This window comes from Acanthopagrus latus, chromosome 16 (genome assembly GCF_904848185.1).
Source record: "Acanthopagrus latus isolate v.2019 chromosome 16, fAcaLat1.1, whole genome shotgun sequence".
NCBI lineage: Eukaryota > Metazoa > Chordata > Actinopteri > Spariformes > Sparidae > Acanthopagrus > Acanthopagrus latus.
In genome coordinates, this window is record NC_051054.1 from 4,726,246 (window position 1) to 4,743,034 (window position 16,789).

General features: G+C 43.7%; 1 protein-coding gene across 4 annotated transcripts in view; it reads left to right on the top strand.

The window, feature by feature from the left end:
• Positions 1-16,789, top strand: part of sash1b (SAM and SH3 domain containing 1b) — a 49,442-nt gene that overhangs the window by 1,744 nt on the left and 30,909 nt on the right. The gene's annotated exons all lie outside the window — the stretch shown is intronic.

The window sequence follows — 16,789 nt, forward strand, 5'->3', positions numbered from 1 at the left end:
TTTGGACAGAGTTTTTGAGATAACCAAGCTCGGTTATGTCCAACAACAACTTCTCTGATGTTGATGGTGATGTTGAATCCTCTCTGTTCATCTCTCTGTAAGGCAGCGCAGGCTGCTGGCTGGTTAAAGTCAGCTGGGGATGCTGCAGGGGAGCTGGCTCTCAGGCTTCAGCCTTCAGATGTGTTCGGTGTTTGACCAGACTTCACATTCGATGCTTTGTGTTTTTGCGTTACAAATATTGCTGCGAGTGTTGACTTTAATGTCTGTGAGCTGTTGCAGGGGAGCCGGCTCTTTTCCGTTTTTGCTCAGTTACTGAACTTTGACACAAATCGTTTCAACTTGAATTAGTTCTCTGAAGAACTGATGTAATTCGATGGGTACCAGGGTCAGGACCCGACCCTGAGTGTCACGCTGTAGGGCGGATGTTGCTCACATGATAGAAGAGGTCGTCCACTGGTCCCAAGGTTGCCTGTTCGATCTGCATGTCGAAGTCTTCTTGAGCCTGAAGCGAATCATCAGTTGCTGCCAATGATTTGACTCATGCGTCCGGCCATAAATGTCATCAATTAACAAATTACCCTCCATGTTTAACGAGCTGTAAAATACACCACAAAACAAAATACAGTTGATCCAGAAAGGAGAAGAGCTGCAGGTAGAAAGATGCTTCAATACATTTGGGTTTCAAAATGTGTTGGTTGGTAGGTCAGCTGGTGACAGTGACATAAGCCCTATGGTTTACAGTCAACACATAATCAATCAACAAGCGTTAACAATCCGCTCACCTCTGTATGCAGAGGTCAGTGGGACAATGGATCAGTCTGTCTCAGTGACAGATGTTTACGTCCATGGATGAAACATTTACTGGGAGCAGGCCATTTTTATTTCTGGGGATCGTTCTCTGTTCTGTCAGCTGTCCAGTCTGTGTTGACTGCAGAGACTGTTAGTTAATGTAATTGCAGAGGATTGTTGTTCTGCTTTGGCTTTGACCAAAAATCCGTTCCGTCCTTTTAATACACTCAGTGAATTGTCCGCGGCCTCCCGGATGAAAAGCTGAGTGTCACATTTGGGCTTATTGTCAACAATCTGTCGCTGTCAGTGGAGCGCGTGATTGACGGATCCTGGATTTATCACAAAAAAAAAAAAAAAACGATCATTGGACAAAACGTGGAACGCTGGTGACATAAATCTGTTTCATCTGTAACAGACTGTCAGAATGAATCTGCTCAGCAACACTGCTGGACGCCGCCCCAGAATATCTTTACACTTCCAGACCTAAGGCGCAGTTTGTGTTCTCGGCAGTGGCACTTAGAGCCCAGAGCGGGACGTACTCCCTTTAATTCACATTCTTGCCTGTCGTGGTTTTGTCTTTCCTCAGCAGATACGAGCTTAAAACGCTGCTCATCAACAATGAATGAATGCGGTCTGAGAGACAGGCGAGTAAAGATGCAGGTCTCCAGTGTGACTCGACTGATTTTAGTGTCTAAACAAATCATAGAAGATACTAGATTGCCTTTACAAGCCGTTCAGTTGCGTGTGCACGCTAATGTATCTAAAGGGAAGTTCTGCAGAGTTTTGCGCAGTTTCATTTATTGTAATAATGACAATTTAATTAGAGAAGTTAACGTTGCACCCCTGTAGTGCCATTATCTTTAATATAGCCGCACTGTACCAACAGCACTGTTGTGGCCAGTTTCACAGCTACACACATTCGCTGTTCATGAAACATTCAGAGGCTATAAACTACTAAGTGCAAAGGCACTTTGTGATTCACTTCCAGCCTTTCAGTAGGTTGCAGCCAATAGTGGCACAGTTACATTCACACTGAAAAGTTTCTGTAATTCTGCGGACTTCACCGGCCGTGGAGTCGGCACAGCCTCGGTTCACTCACAGGCCAGAACCCGTGCAAAGCAACACAATACTGTCATTACAGATGATTCATGTTTAACTCTGGTTCTCCAGCCTTACAGTGAGTGCGGTTAACATTCGGCGTGTTATGTCACCGTGTTAAATAGGCCAGCTTTTTTTCCGACTAATTAAACTCCTCGCTACTTACATTATGGGGACATGCGCAATCATTTTTATTTATTTTACCGCGTGTATATTAACCAGCATGTTTGCTTTGGAGCAGCTCCTCACTGAAGAGATGATTTAAAACAATCAGCGGAGACAGGTCAGCGCTGTGTGATAACAGCAGGTTCATCAGATTAATCTGAGTCTGTTCAGTAGTTGCAGGATGCAGGATGCAGGTATGTGGGCCAGCACGGCCCATTTTCTCACCAGGAATAGCATAAAGCAGCTTCAGGCGAAGTCAAGGTCTGTAAGCAATACTCCTTTAGTAACTCTGTACAGAACACAACACAGAATATCAGTATAATTTAACACATCAATAGTGTGTTTTGGTTTTGGTTTTATCGGACAAAATACCATAATATAAAAGTGACAAAGTAACACAGAGATTGATGACAGCATAGAGGAATTTCAGACTTTTATATAATATCTTGAGAAATGCGGATGTTTGATTCCATTTTCGATACCAAAGGGAAAAATTGGGGGCATAAATGTTTAGATTTTTATTAAAAGATAACTATAAAAAGTTCTGTTCTGTTCCTGGCTCATTGCCGAGAGCCGCAGAAAGATTAGGAAGGCAGAGATATCACACTCTTTTGAACATATTCGTTTGAAAATAGTAGATATTCTCACTGTTGGAGAGAAGAGAGTGAGAATGAGCAGCTGCTGCAGCTCTGTCAATATCAAGAAAATTAGTAAACTGTTTGCAATATTCATCAATATGTGTCGATACTGAGGTACTGGCACACACGAATACTGCAGCATATAAACTAAGAACATTTGGAAGTGTGGAACAGCACACCATGCTCTCGTTATATTACTATATGAGCCAGTTGCTGTAGTTAATGAATCGTATGTGAGAAAGGTTATAAAGGCAACTTCATCCCATCACTGCGCTTCACACTTGTTTAACCCACATTGGCTCGTTTGAGTTGAATCTTTGCGAGATCAAACGACAGTACGGCGTGTCCTCAGGCCTTCTTCTGTCTGCAGTTCAGGAATTACAGTAGTTTGCATCTTTAATCCCACGATTCCTCTGCCTGTCTGGGTTGGGTAATGCAATTAATTCCCTGTGCGCTCCTCTGACTGTTCTGCACGCATGACTTCCTGTTCGCCCGGGCCCAGAGGACCTATTAGTGACTTTGAGTGAGAGAGAAAAAGTGATGCGATGAAAGCTGGTTGAGCTGTAAATGACCTAAACACCGCTGCCGTGAAGCGTTTCACCGAAAGAGATTTGCATAAAACAAGAAGTCACGGCGTGGAAAAGCACAATCTAAATATAAAGCTGTAGACGTGTACAGCTGTGGTTTCATTGTACCTGAGATGTGCAGTGCAGCGGGTCACTGACTTGTTTGCAGCTTCAAAATGTTAATGCACACGCAGATGATGCAAAACTATGAAATGCATGTCAGATACTCATGTTTACTAAGCTGATTCATGCTCCAAGTTAAATGCAACAGCAGTTTAGCAAGGACATGTATCCAGAAAATCGGATTGTGGAATATCGTGGAAAATAATCACACTCTTAACACGTTTATGATACTTTGTTCAGCAAGAAAACCAATGCAGGAAACAGTAATAGACTTTGAGATGAGGGAAGTGGATGTGCAGAAATGCTAACTGATTTCTGGGCAGTAGGAACTAGATACTACGCCACTCTATTGGGCACTTCCTGTTTGCAACAAAGTAGACCATACTTGAAGTTTCAGATGTTTCTGTGAATGAGAAGCTCTTCAAAAGCTGCTGCCTCGTGTCTATAGAGTCTAAAACATGAAAGTAAAACTCTTTCCTCGCTGAAATTTAAAATGTAGTTGTCAAGCTCCACAGTTCTCGTCAAGATGATCAACAAGCTTTTTAAAGTTGTGCTTCGAATGACTGGCTTTGTCATTGGACAGCAAAGCATGAGGAATAGTGTTCCTCACACAGAGCCTGGTGGGAAGGACTCCCTTTATAGCTGTCCTAACAAAAGGGCCCTAAATCCCTCGAAGGCCTCCTCGCATCGCCCGGCCTGAAAAACATCCTCAGAATGGGAACAAATCTTAGTTGTTCAGAAGATTTCCCTGTGTTGCTCTGCCAGAGGATCGGAGGACAAGCAAAACCAGCAGGCCGCTTTTGACGGAAGAAAAGCCAGTCTGAATAGAGCCTGGCAAAATACAAGCTCTGCAGCAGCTGACAGCTGTCGCCGCCTTTGTCAATATGAAAAGGACACTGAATGGAACTGGTTGTGTCAAACAAAGTTGGTTTCAAAACACCAGCACTGATTTTTTACTATCGGGACCGGAGCAGCATTATGTGGAGGAAGAGGAGCTGTGGTTTTTGTAGTTTGAAGGTCGATAACGTGAATCCGTTTTGCCTCTGTTTACCTCGGGGCTTCGTCCCCATCACCTCTGAAACAAAACAACTTGTTACTTGGCCTGGGTGAGCAACAAGTTCCCATTGCCCATAGGTTTGTGTGTGGACCCTTATCGTATATTCTGTGTAAGTCAGGCCTGTAAAATACACAAGTTGATTGGCTCTGCTCTGTTAAGGTTAAGCTAGTACAGATGAGATGACGGAGGGATAATTATGTAATCTAACTGACACACCCTGACCACTACGAACCTGTCGAATAAAAATATTAAGATGCTGGACTTTAGAGTCCTTATTGGCCTCATCCGGGTCAGGGTTGCCCTGATGTGATCCACCGGGTCGGTATCTGTGCTTTTTTTTTTTTAATCATCTGTATTAAGTAGATTGAGTGTCGGCCAGATGTGACTGAATATTCTTCCTCTGTGTTACAATTCTGTGTTTATACTATCATTTATTCTGACTCAGTCGCAATTTCTTTTAATACCACAGCAATCCCTGGCTTTATGTTGCCTTCTACAACAAATCCAATGCAGTGATGTATACAGATTACTGGGGGGGGGGGGGGCAGATTGATAATCCGTGTCGACCGATACCTTTAGATGAGGTGCTGGAATCAGTATCGAGACAGAAATTATAAATTGGATTGTTGCATCTTATCACTCGTAATGCCATCTGTGTCTTTGTTTTCAATATAACTGCTGGATAAAAGACAGGATGAGACAGAAGAACCAACTAGATTCAGATTTTTATTAGTGGTTGTTCTGGAAGGAACCTGGTGAATTTAGTAACAGCGTAACGTTGTTGTGATTGAACAGTCTGGTAACCAAAACCAGGGACCACTGTTGCATTACCCAACCCTCGTATGTGGGGCTTTATTTCTTAGATTGTCACACAGGTTCCTCAGCTGTTATTTCCGCTCTATTCAGAAATTTTGCTCCACATCTTCCTGGTGTCGTCTGAAGCATCTCGTCCTGATTGAACACAAACACCCGAAGGTAAATCTCCGTCCGCCTCGTTAGACACGCAGTGCTGCACAAATCATATATTTACATTTGTGTCGCGCTGTGTTCCTTCTGTTGTCGCCCTCTTCTCGCTCATCATGTAGTGTGATGTAGAGAAGGCCTACTTATGGCCTTTATTCATGATATGTCATTATAGATTAAGTCAAACCCGGAGGCCGTTGCAGAAATATTGCTGGATTATTGGACTGATGGTGTCGACGACGGGGGGGGGTGGATGTGGGACTTGAGCAGTATTGCACAGAGCACTCAAAAGCTTAACATGCCATGAACATGTGTGTCACTTATAGTTTTGAGATCCTTTAAAGTCCTGTCCGGCTTTTTACTCATGCAGAAGTGTGTTCGTCTGCTCGGCTGAACGGGACTGAACAAGGACAGCTGTAATCGTACCAGCTCACGTTCAGCCGCTGCACATTACATCACCGCTGAGCGATAACAGAGATGTATACGTTGTGCACACGGGGAATACTCCGCTATGTATAATGTAAACCAAAGTGTGAAGCAGCGCATAAATCGCTGACCTATATTTGTGAATATAAGATGAGAACAGTAGATGGTCAGCGGACTGGAGGTTAAGTACAGATGTTGCTCTCAGCTCGTTGTTCTGCGTTCTCCTCTCCAGTAATTTTCGTGTCCAAATAGCCGCCACGTCTCCTTCAAGTAGAAATTATTCAGAAGAGCATCTGGAGAGGCGATGCCCGGAGAAACCAAGAGCACCGCATCACGCTGTCAGTTTACGCCCGGCAACACACCAGCCGCAGCAGCACACGAAGGGAGGGCTCCATCTTTCTCCTCTCTTTGAATGAGAAGCATTTTGTGAAATCATTTCCCCTAAGCACACCCTCCCCTCCCCCACCTCCCCCCCGTCCCCACCGCTATTGAAACACCCCTCAGTCTCCAGCCTTTACCTCTGTTGCTTCAGCGATTGTATAACAATGCTAAGTAGGTCTTTGAAAGTATGAGGCGCCCTCTGAATTTAAATCACTGAGGAGAAAAGTGACAGAGAAAGCCTCTCTCGCTTTGTAGCAGACACACGCAAGAGGCGTTTGAATTGAGAGGGGGAGCTTGACTGAAGTGTCAAAGCGAGCTCTGAATGTCTTCACGACTCCCTCTGATGCTTGAGAGTAAAACCTTTCGGGGACATGTGACAAGGCTTCACCAGGCACCGAACGTCGGTGTCTGCGTCGTCCTTTCCAAAAGTTTCTGGCTGTCCAGATGTGAAAACTGACAACTGAGTTTCTGAATATCTGCAGACTGGAAGGTACTTTTCATAAAGTTCATTTTCAGGGACCTTAATGCCGTTTTTGTGTGTACAAAAGGGCGAAAAGCAAATAATTTCTTTTTATTTGGGGGTTTGTGTGGACATCGCCTGAAGTCAGTCGCAGTTTTTCTTCCACTGAACAGTTCTGATATCATAACATTTGACATTTCCTTCCTCAAAGTGTCTTTTTTTCCTACCACATGACAACAGCTAAATGACTTTCTCATGTTTGATGATTTATTTCTTTGAGGCAGCTGATCAAAAATCTGGTGTAACGTACATCTATGCCTCGGCCCCGGCTTGTGTTTGCTTTTGAGCGTCTGCGTGACCCCTCACCCTTCTTTCTCTCTGTGCGTTGCATCACCACCAGGCACTTGGAGGTCTTTGAGCCGCTCTACGTTGACCTTGATCACGTTCCATCACAAAGGTCTAACCGTGCTCTCCTCTGGGCTATTTTTACTGCACGTTGGGCCATTTCAGCTGGGTTAGCAAGTATTTTCAGTCAGTCAAGCAGAGGAACCTCGTTTCTGGAGGTAGATTAGAGAGCTTTCCTCTCAAAGGGAGACACCATTACTCTAATGCAGTTATACGTTTCTTTTGTGATTTATTTATGAGTCAGGTTTTTGCATTTTGCATGGTTGGGTGCAAAGTATTGGTGTATTGCAAAGGTTTAATGCGATTTAGGGTTTCATTTGAGTTGTAACATTTGACAGATATAAGGATATATTTATCATGATAGTAAATGTAGAGGACTTCCTCTAGTTTCTCTGTCTTTGTGGTCTTATTATTAGACTACAACCACCTCGCTTACATCTGCTTCTAGTTACTAAATGTTTTGGGAAGATTCATCAACACTGTGGCTGAACTGACCTGTCTAGACGCCCTCAGGCCGGCTGCACTAATCCATCACCCACAAACACAAACGTATCTCTGCTGTTCGTGGCAACAGGAGGGGCTCCTGCTTTCATCGCTCATCGTTAGAGATATTCAAATCTACTTGTCTCGCGTTTCTTTTAAAATATAGGTCACAAGTGGATTGCAGCTTATAGATTGTTTACATGCTCAGACTCTATCCGGACGTTGGTGATAATTCTACCCGACACATGTTAATAATGTGCCTCACTGTGGTTCAGTGCATCATGGAGAGGATGTGGTGTCGGTCCAATCTGCACGAGTCTTTTCACTGGAATACGGTGACAGAAATGTAATGTGAAATGTTGATTTTAATATTTTTTATTTTTTTTTTATCTCTATTGCCTTCTTATATAGTGTGCAGCTGTATAGCTGTTCATTTGAATTAACTCTACACCACCACTTGACTGCCTGAGGTTCTTTGAAACGAGGGCAACCGTTTTGTCGAACATAGTATTGATTTTGCAGAGTAACTGAGAGCTTTACATTCAGATGATTAGCGGAGTGACAGAATACTAGATTGTGATTTGTGAAATATGTTGAGATGCATAAGATCCCCGAGTTCTTGAAGTCCGATCTGAGGAATGAAAGGCAAGAGATTACAAATGCAGCTGCGCCGTCAAGTCATTTGTTTCAAGTTTTAGTCAGAATGAAAGTGGAGACACATCGCAAACTCATTTAAAAAATTGATTAGCACACTGATTCGCCGCTCTAGTTATTTGGTAATCTGCTGAATTTCCGTTTCTCTGCCTTTTGTCTGGTCTTTCTCTCCCCCCATTCGAAACACTAAAAGTTGCCCCGCAGCTCATTCAAAATGCAAAAGCCGGAAAAGAGAACAAGAAAGACTCCACACATTACCAGACAGGTCAAATCTCTGCAGATTTTGGCAGCCGGCTTTAGAATTCACTTCACTTCTTTTTCCGGGGGTCAGCTGAGCACTTAACATCCCGTAAAACACCAAAATACTTTGAATCGTGCCTGTCGGGCAGCCGTACGCCCACTGCATCACTCAGGTTGTCTGGTGCTGAAGCTTCAACTATTTTCAGGTCCAGATTCAAGAGCAGGAGCAGCTTTTAGTCACAGTCAGATCCACTGCGAGACACAAAATCTTTAATTGACAAACAAAAGGCGTAAAGATTTTGTCTCTCTGCTCTGTTAGCATCTCCACAGTCTCAGTTTTATCTAACAAGGCTCCAAACCAGGCCGGCCTGCAGGTTTCTCTTTGAAGATGATCAAGTCGAAGCAATTGACCAAAGTTAAACATGGAAGGAAGCTGAAACTCTTTCCCCTCAGAGCTCACAGCTCCTCTGCTTTCCATTCAGTTTTAATGTTAGCGTCTGTGCGGCGTTTCTCTTCCAGGCCCTCATAAATCAAACAGGATGTTTTTGCCGTCGGACTTGTTTGGGGAATATTTAACCTTTTGAACTTGTTTTGAGTGTGGAAACACCCACCGAGCTGTGTGAGTCTGGCAGTCGCAGTGGGGACCGAACCAGCCCGGGAGGTGTGGGAAGCGTTTTGCGTGACGATGACAACAAGAGGCTCCGTAATTTAGATCCGAGTCAAGCCCTTACATCTGGTCGTCTGAGTGCTGGCGGGTTAAAGGCAAACACAATTAAAGAATTTCCCACTGAAGATGATATGTAAGTAAACAGCAATAAGAAATACGACCAAGCGTTGCAAACTGAGAGCAGATTTTGTCATCTGTTTACAAAAGCCCAGAGCATCTCCTCACTGAATTCCTGTGTAGGATTGTAATGAACCCTTTTCAAGCCAACACGGTTCTGAGGGTCAAACCCACATCTGCGATCGAGCTCGTCAGGTCAGCAAACGTTACCTAACCTCAGGAGCAGACCGGGATAACGATCCAGGCTGGGAATCTAACGTCAGCCCAGGACAACCTCCAGGCCGCCTATACGTTCAACTGTTTTCTACACTGAGTTTCATGATGAATATTGATGTATGTATGGTTTGTGCACTTTTAGAGTAACAGTTCTGCTGCTGGCAGCTCAGAGCTCCGACTGATTCAATGCAAAATCAAGTCAGGAAATGTGGCTGTGATGTGACGTGTTGAGTGGCGTCCCAGCTACCATGTTACCATGTTTTTTCCTCCTTGTCTGTTCTTCTTTTGTTGTGATTCCTCTCAGCTCTACCTTTTCTCTTCCTCTCGTCTTCTCTCCTGTATCGCCTGTTTCTCACTGTCTAAGCGCCGTGTTGACGTGCATGTGCAGTTCTGAGTAACCGGAGCTGCCATGTGTTGTTCTTTCTTTCTTTGCACATTTCATTTAGCATTTTGGCCTCAGCCTGACACTCCGGGTCACTGGGAGTTCTCCCGGTGCTCCTGATGGCCTCTCCAGGCCTGTCTGACCCTCTTCCTTAACCAGTTTGAATCTAGGTCAGACACAATGAGGCACTGGTACAACACTTTTTTGATTTAAACAGCATTATTAACACTGACTACGTGACCGGCCTGAAAAATAGACACATGAAGACAGACAGAAAGAGAGAAGCTTTGAGTGGGTGAGCGAGAGACAAAACTGAAATAACTACGTGGGCTTGTTGTATTTAACATGCAGGAACTCATTGAGGTGGATGAAACACAAACGTGTCACTCTCATGAATGTACTCAGCTGCTCGTAGAATGATATTTTATTTAATGCATTAAGTTTATGGTTACTGGTCAGCGCTGTTGCCCCACAGCGAGAAGGACCTGGGTGAGAGACCGGCCTTTCTGTGCAGAGTTTGCATCTTCTCTGCGTGCCTGCTTGGGTTTTCTCCAGGTACTCCGGTTTCCTCCCATAATCCAAAGACATGCAAACATTAGTTTGACCGGTTACTCGAAGAAACTGTCCGTAGGTGTGATTCTACCCTGCAGTCGCCCATCGTCAGCGAGGATCGGCTCCAGCCCCACCCATGACCCTTCAAAGGATCAGCGGTTTTAGATAATGAATTTATGGATTAAGTATTTATAGTGCTGTGTTGTGTGTTGAGTCTCCTGTTCATGTAAATAAAATGTTTCTGATATGGTCAATGGGACGCTTCTCTGGCTTCCAATCTGTCCGTGTGGCGTTCTGATCCATTAGTGATGGATTACAGCTCGCACAATGTGCCGTGATGACAAGTATCCATAAAGGTTGATCTGCGTTGATCTTTTTTCTGTCCTCTGCTTCTGTGCGTCTGTTCGCTGGGCGTTCGGCGATGAATGATTGAAATGAAAATCAAACATAAACGGAACTGAATGTGATTGGATGTCTTCTGTTGGTGCCTTGGCCTCAAGAGCTTAAGGACACTCAATCCGTTTATGATTCTTATCTCTTTAAACATTTTTTACAGACAAATGCATCGTGTTGTAATGCTTTTGTTATTATTTTCTCCTGTTTACTGGTCCACCCTTTTGAGTACAGAGTCACAGAAGTGATATTTCACTCATGTAAATCCTACTGTGCAGAGGAAAGTGGGAATGCACCTTGTATAGGATGTAAAGAGCGTTCTCGCATCAGCTTGAGTTTGCCTGTTCATCCAGTGACAGTCCCGCTCCCCACAGCGTCGGCTGCTGCTTCTTCTGTCCACTGGAAGTCTGTAATACAGTCGTTCGCGGCTTGGTCTCCATCCAGCTGTGTTGTGTTGGTCGGATGATTGCAAGATCTGCCCATACGAGTGAGCTTTCATACTGTAAAAATAGCCTTGAATCTGACCTTTCAGGGAGGCTATTGGTGTTCATATATGTCGAAGAAAGTCAAGGGTCACCAGCCTGTAGTGGAGTGAACACTGTATCTTCAGATGGTGACCCACTTTTCACTCCTCCTCCTCCTCTCCGTAGCAGCTACGACCCTCGTCCCTTATGAATTTCATATGACAAGTCAACTGACACTGTTGTGCAGATTTAGCCACAACAAACTGTTAGCCGAGCTGCTTCCCGCAGAGCACCGTTTGCATAAGATATGGCATCTCCGTGTTTGATGCCACGTGAAATTAAGAAGATGGGATTCTTAAATTCCTCCGCATTGTCCTGCAGTTGGTTCCCCGGGAATATTTGATGTTCTTAATGCCGCTCTGTCAGCACACATAATGTATTCACTCCAAGAAATCGGAGTTATATGGAGCAGCTGCGGCGTGTTTGTTTGCCTTAGGTTCACCCATTAGCCTCCTTTTTGCAGTCGCAGCGGATTATTTTACGTTGTTTTTCGCTCCATATATGAAAGTTTTACAGGAAACATTGTGGCTGAAGGATTATTGTCAATGAATTTTTAAAGATCATTCATATTGCATTGAAATTTTCAAAGTAAGAATGCAGAAAACATCTCTACTATTATTATAATGAGGGTTCATTTACATTATGGGATGTTTTTTCAGTACGACGCATCTTTTATCATACCTTCCTCTCTGTATAGAGCGAGGCTGGTAACATGAACCTGGAAAAAACACTCTCGAAGTAGAAAATGCATGAAGTTTTATTGCGTTAATGCATCGCAGACTTCCTCAGTCGCACCTTCCAGACAATATCTGATCCACTGACCTCTGGTTGCAGGATCACTCAAGCATTACGTAACACAAACAGACCACTGATCATTTTAACTTTAGTGTTGTCAACATTTAAAACCTGAGAAGCTAACACATCCACCCTGCAGCAGTCATTTGCTGTGGGGGTCTCTCCACCCTGTTATTGATCACAGTAAATGTTATGGTTTATTTAAGTGCGGCGGCTGGAAGCATCTGCCTCGGTTAGTTAACGATTTCAAAAATGTCAAATTGAGGTTCATGCTCGGATGAACATGAAGAAAAGTGTCGTTGTGGCACACAGGTTCGGATGTGTCGATGTGTTGGGTTTCACCTCCACTACACCTCATCAAAAATGCATCGCTTCTCTTAAAAAAGGTGAACATTAAGATCCGCTAGACTGAAGCAGAAGCTTTTTCTCAGTTAGCATCTGCAGCTGCTTTAAAATAGTCTTAAACAAACTGTATATTTTATGTGGCACAATAGATTTGCTGTTAGCTGTCTGTCAAACATTGCTGGTATTTATTCAGTCATGGAACAATTATGATTCACCTGTCAATTCCTCTTTGCAGCCTCCGTTATTTATATTTCTATAGAACAGCACAAAGCTACTTTCACATCTTCCACATCAATTTATACAAGCAATGAAATCATCTGAATCTGAATTTGCAACATTGCTTAACTACTGGATTGTCTAGCCAAGGCCAGAATGTGAGAGAAATAAATGAGAAATAAACTTTCCTTAGTTGTATATGGAAGTTTATTTACAGTGTTCAAAAATTAACTTATCAATATGTATCGATTCTGAACATTTGAAGCGGTTTCAACACTTTTCCACACTGGAACTCGCTGGGCTTTCTTGCTCTCGTCTTCTTGAGAGATTGTTTCATTTGATCTGGTTTATTACAGTTGTTAAAGCCCGTTGATGAAAGCAGGTTTTAGTTGTGGTGGTCAGAAGTAAATTGACTTTAATGCTGTTGTGCTTAACGCACAATACACAAGCCTTGTTACATGTCATGTCATTGTCCGACCCGCTTATCCCTTTCCATGGGGTTGCGGGGTGTTGCAGCCTTGTCTCAGGGCGAAGGCAGGGTACTCCCTGGATAAGTCGCCAGCTCATCGCAGGGCCCTCACTAGTGAGCAACATGGGGTTCAGTATCTCGCTCAAGGACACTTCGACATGCAGCTCAGCACTGCCCGGAGCTGGGATTTGAACCAGTGACCTTCCGATCACTAGTCGACCTGCTCTACCCGCTGAGCTACAGCCGCCCTGCCTTGTTACATATTTCAATAAATATTTATTTATTTCTCTGCTGGGATGAACAAAGTGAGTAGTTCCCAGAAAACATCTAGGTAAAGTAGGGCGTATAAATATAACCCTAACCCTAACTCTCACTGACCGTAATGGACCTCAAGTCAAGGTTTAAATCCGGCTTTGAATTGTTTTATCTCCTGCCTCTCATCAGCCTCATCAAGCACTTCCATGCTGCATATCTTTTACATCTTATCTGAATACATGTGACAACTCTCTGAATAATAGATAGCAATGTTTTTCCTGCCTCAGTGACTGTGAAGGAGGGTCCTCCTCTCAAAAAGCTTCTGAGGAGTGAGCGGTGCCTCCTGGGAAAGTAGATGGCAGCGAGCGGAGATGTTGGGCGTAATAGTTCACGTGTACCGCACGACTACGACGTATCCCAGAGGTGAACGCTGGGAAGCTGAAGGAAAGTGATAGTGCTGCTAGAGTAAGACTCTGCAGCCATTAGGGTGGGTGTTGTGTTATCAGCTGAAAGAATCAGGGCAAACAAAAAAATTCTAGCGCTCTGAGAGTCGATGCTTATCCACATAAGAAGTGGTGCCCGTTGTGAAATATTGATTGTCACTTTTTATATCTGCACGAGACGCTGCTGCAGCTCGGGCCTGAAGACTTGTGGTCAGCGTCCTCGCTGCTTTCTGTGGTGCCTGTTTCTGCTGGCGCGGTCGTGGCGCGGTCGTGGCGGTGCCGCGAGGTTTCATGGTGCTGCTCTCTCTTGCTTACATTCTTACGTCGCTCTGTTTATTTTAGAGTCTTTGTTTGGAGGGCTTAGTGAAAGGGTTGCTGCCGTGGCTACGTTTAGTCTTTAATCTTACTGTACAGTGAGGCTCTTTACAGTGAGTTGGGGGTTACCGACTGTCAATGCCTTCCAAAAAGATTAAAAGCTTGAAGGCTGAAAAGGTCACTTGCACGGTTCAGTTGTCGTCATGAGATGAGCCAACCAACGGTTCAGATGTCTGATTTAAGAGTGACTGTAAGGTTCGTCTACGTAAAAGAAAGTCAACAGCGGTGATGTTCAACGTGAACGTGAGCAGACAGCAGTGACTTTGAGTCTGATGTGATGAGACCGCGGCAGCAATTAGATGTTTTTGTTGCTCCTCCTGATAGGACGGATCCGTCAGCCCTACAGGTACGACAGCATGGAGCTACGGACCTGCTCCAGACATGACCTTTCAGTCTGAGCATGAGCACAAAATCCCAGGATTTATTACATTAAGGTCACCTAATCCTAAACACTAGAGAGGATTGGCACTTTTAGATGTTTCCCGCAGTCGGTACGACTGATTAGACACGTGTTTGTTCATTGTGCGAAGACGAGAGAGCAGACGGAGTCGCAGTCACGTTCGCTCTCATTGATTTGTCGATGCGACATGTTGGAGTTGAGCCCCAAGTAGTTCTCAGACCAAGCCAAGACAAACCAAAGCACATCACGTGTAAAGTGGACAATAAGCAGTGCACTTGTACTTTCAAATGTAAAACCTATGATTAAGTGTTTTTCTAAAGGAGCGGTGTACTTTAAAAGGCCTGGAAAAGAGAGACGTCCGTACACCAGCAGCTCCTCTTTGACGGTCCTTCAGCAGAGGCCTTTTCAGTGCTTGGGTGTCTCTTTCTTTTTTAACTCTGCCAGGTATTTGTGATCACACAACCGTCCCATTAGGTGCTGGAAAAAAACCAAACCAATGACAGAGTCCAAGTCTGAATACATGCATACAAAATGATGCCAAGAAATCACAGAAGATGTCAAGAAACTGGACAGAAGTGTTACAAACCCGAGCCTGTGTCTGTTCACAGCTGAATACTGAAACGTCGTCTTCATTAAACTGGACATTTGAAGATTTTCAGCCAACTTTGTGTAGTTTGTCTCTGCAACCAGCGCCCACCACTCTTTTTGCTCAAATCCTCCAAATCATTTGTCAGGTTTTAGTGGCTGTTGATTCAACTACAGATGAACTACTGCATCATATTGCAGCAAACTGTTTCACTGAAATAGAGAAAGTTTGTAAACCGGAATTGATCACCATAGTCGTTCCTATATCGTAAAGACAGAAGCTGAAAAACAGATTGTGCTGTAAAACAAGGCAGTGCTGATCGAATATGAACCACAATCCTGTTTATTGTCTATTTCTCACCTAAAATATTTTTTAAAAACTCATTTTAGTGATCTGTCATTGTTGGTTTGCCAGCTCTTGAGCAAAAGAATACCACAGCTGATTTTTTCTTTGTTTTCAGTCATGTAGCAACAATTTTATGCATCTTTTTGCCACATTGACTGCTCAGTTTAAGGCAAGGGCCGTCATTCCAGTGCTGAAACCCTTTTTCAAGTCTCCAGGCTCCAGTCATCTGCGTCCTCTCAACTCTGTGTTTGGGTTGTGTCCAGATATTCACTTAGTCTGACATTGTGTGCTGATTCCCCAAATTCCACAGAGAGAGAGAGAGAGAGAGAGAGAGTGAGTTGTGTTTTAGTGAAGGAAGGAACTGAACAGTAGCCAGGCAGCAAGCCCAAAAAAAGAGAAAGAAAAGAAAAGAAAAGCCAGACAGGCTATGAATGTTACAAACATCCTCTGGCGTTTTTTTGTTTTTTTTTCTGCCAACTGGCTCGGTTAAATGTTAAGTGAGATGTTTTATGGTGGAACTGACCTATACTGCTCGGCACTCCGGCCGGCCCAGCATGATAACTCGGGTTAATCCCTTCACCAGCGCTGCCAACAGGGTGATATTACACAGATTAGTTGTAGAGCGCTCCATTCTTCACCCAGACCAGAGGAATTCATGACTTCCAGAAGTCTTTGTGTCTGCTCCGGTTGATGAGAGTCGCCTTGTTTTTGTATAAATTAGCATGTGTTTAAATTGTGTCACAGATGTAGACAGCTCTTCGGGAAGATACTACAGGCTATGATTAAACCACTACGTGTTATCCCCTCTGAAACGGCAGCGATGCTTAACGAGGGTGGAATTAATTGGCTCAATTCCATCAATTACCATTGATTAGGGAATTCCCTCCGGCGCAGTTTTATTGATCCCGCTTGGTTTGTCTAATTGTAGCTCAGATTTTCTGCTCATGTGTTGAAAGTCTTTTGTTTGCCCTCTTTAAAGTCTTTGACACAGAAAAAAAGCACGACAGAAATAGAAATCTATAATTTTGTCCTCAAAAAAGATGAAGAGCTGCTTGAATTATTCATGCTGTAATCAGTGTGATTCAAGACATGTTTGAACCCGTGTGTTTAGACACATTTACATGTATATGACTTTGGTAATTCCACATTATTGACATCATTGAGAAAATAAGTGCTGCACATGAGCTGCATCACAAGTGTTTTTATGTTATCGCTTCATTTACAAAGTGAATTTCACTGGATTTACTCATCAAAACCAGAG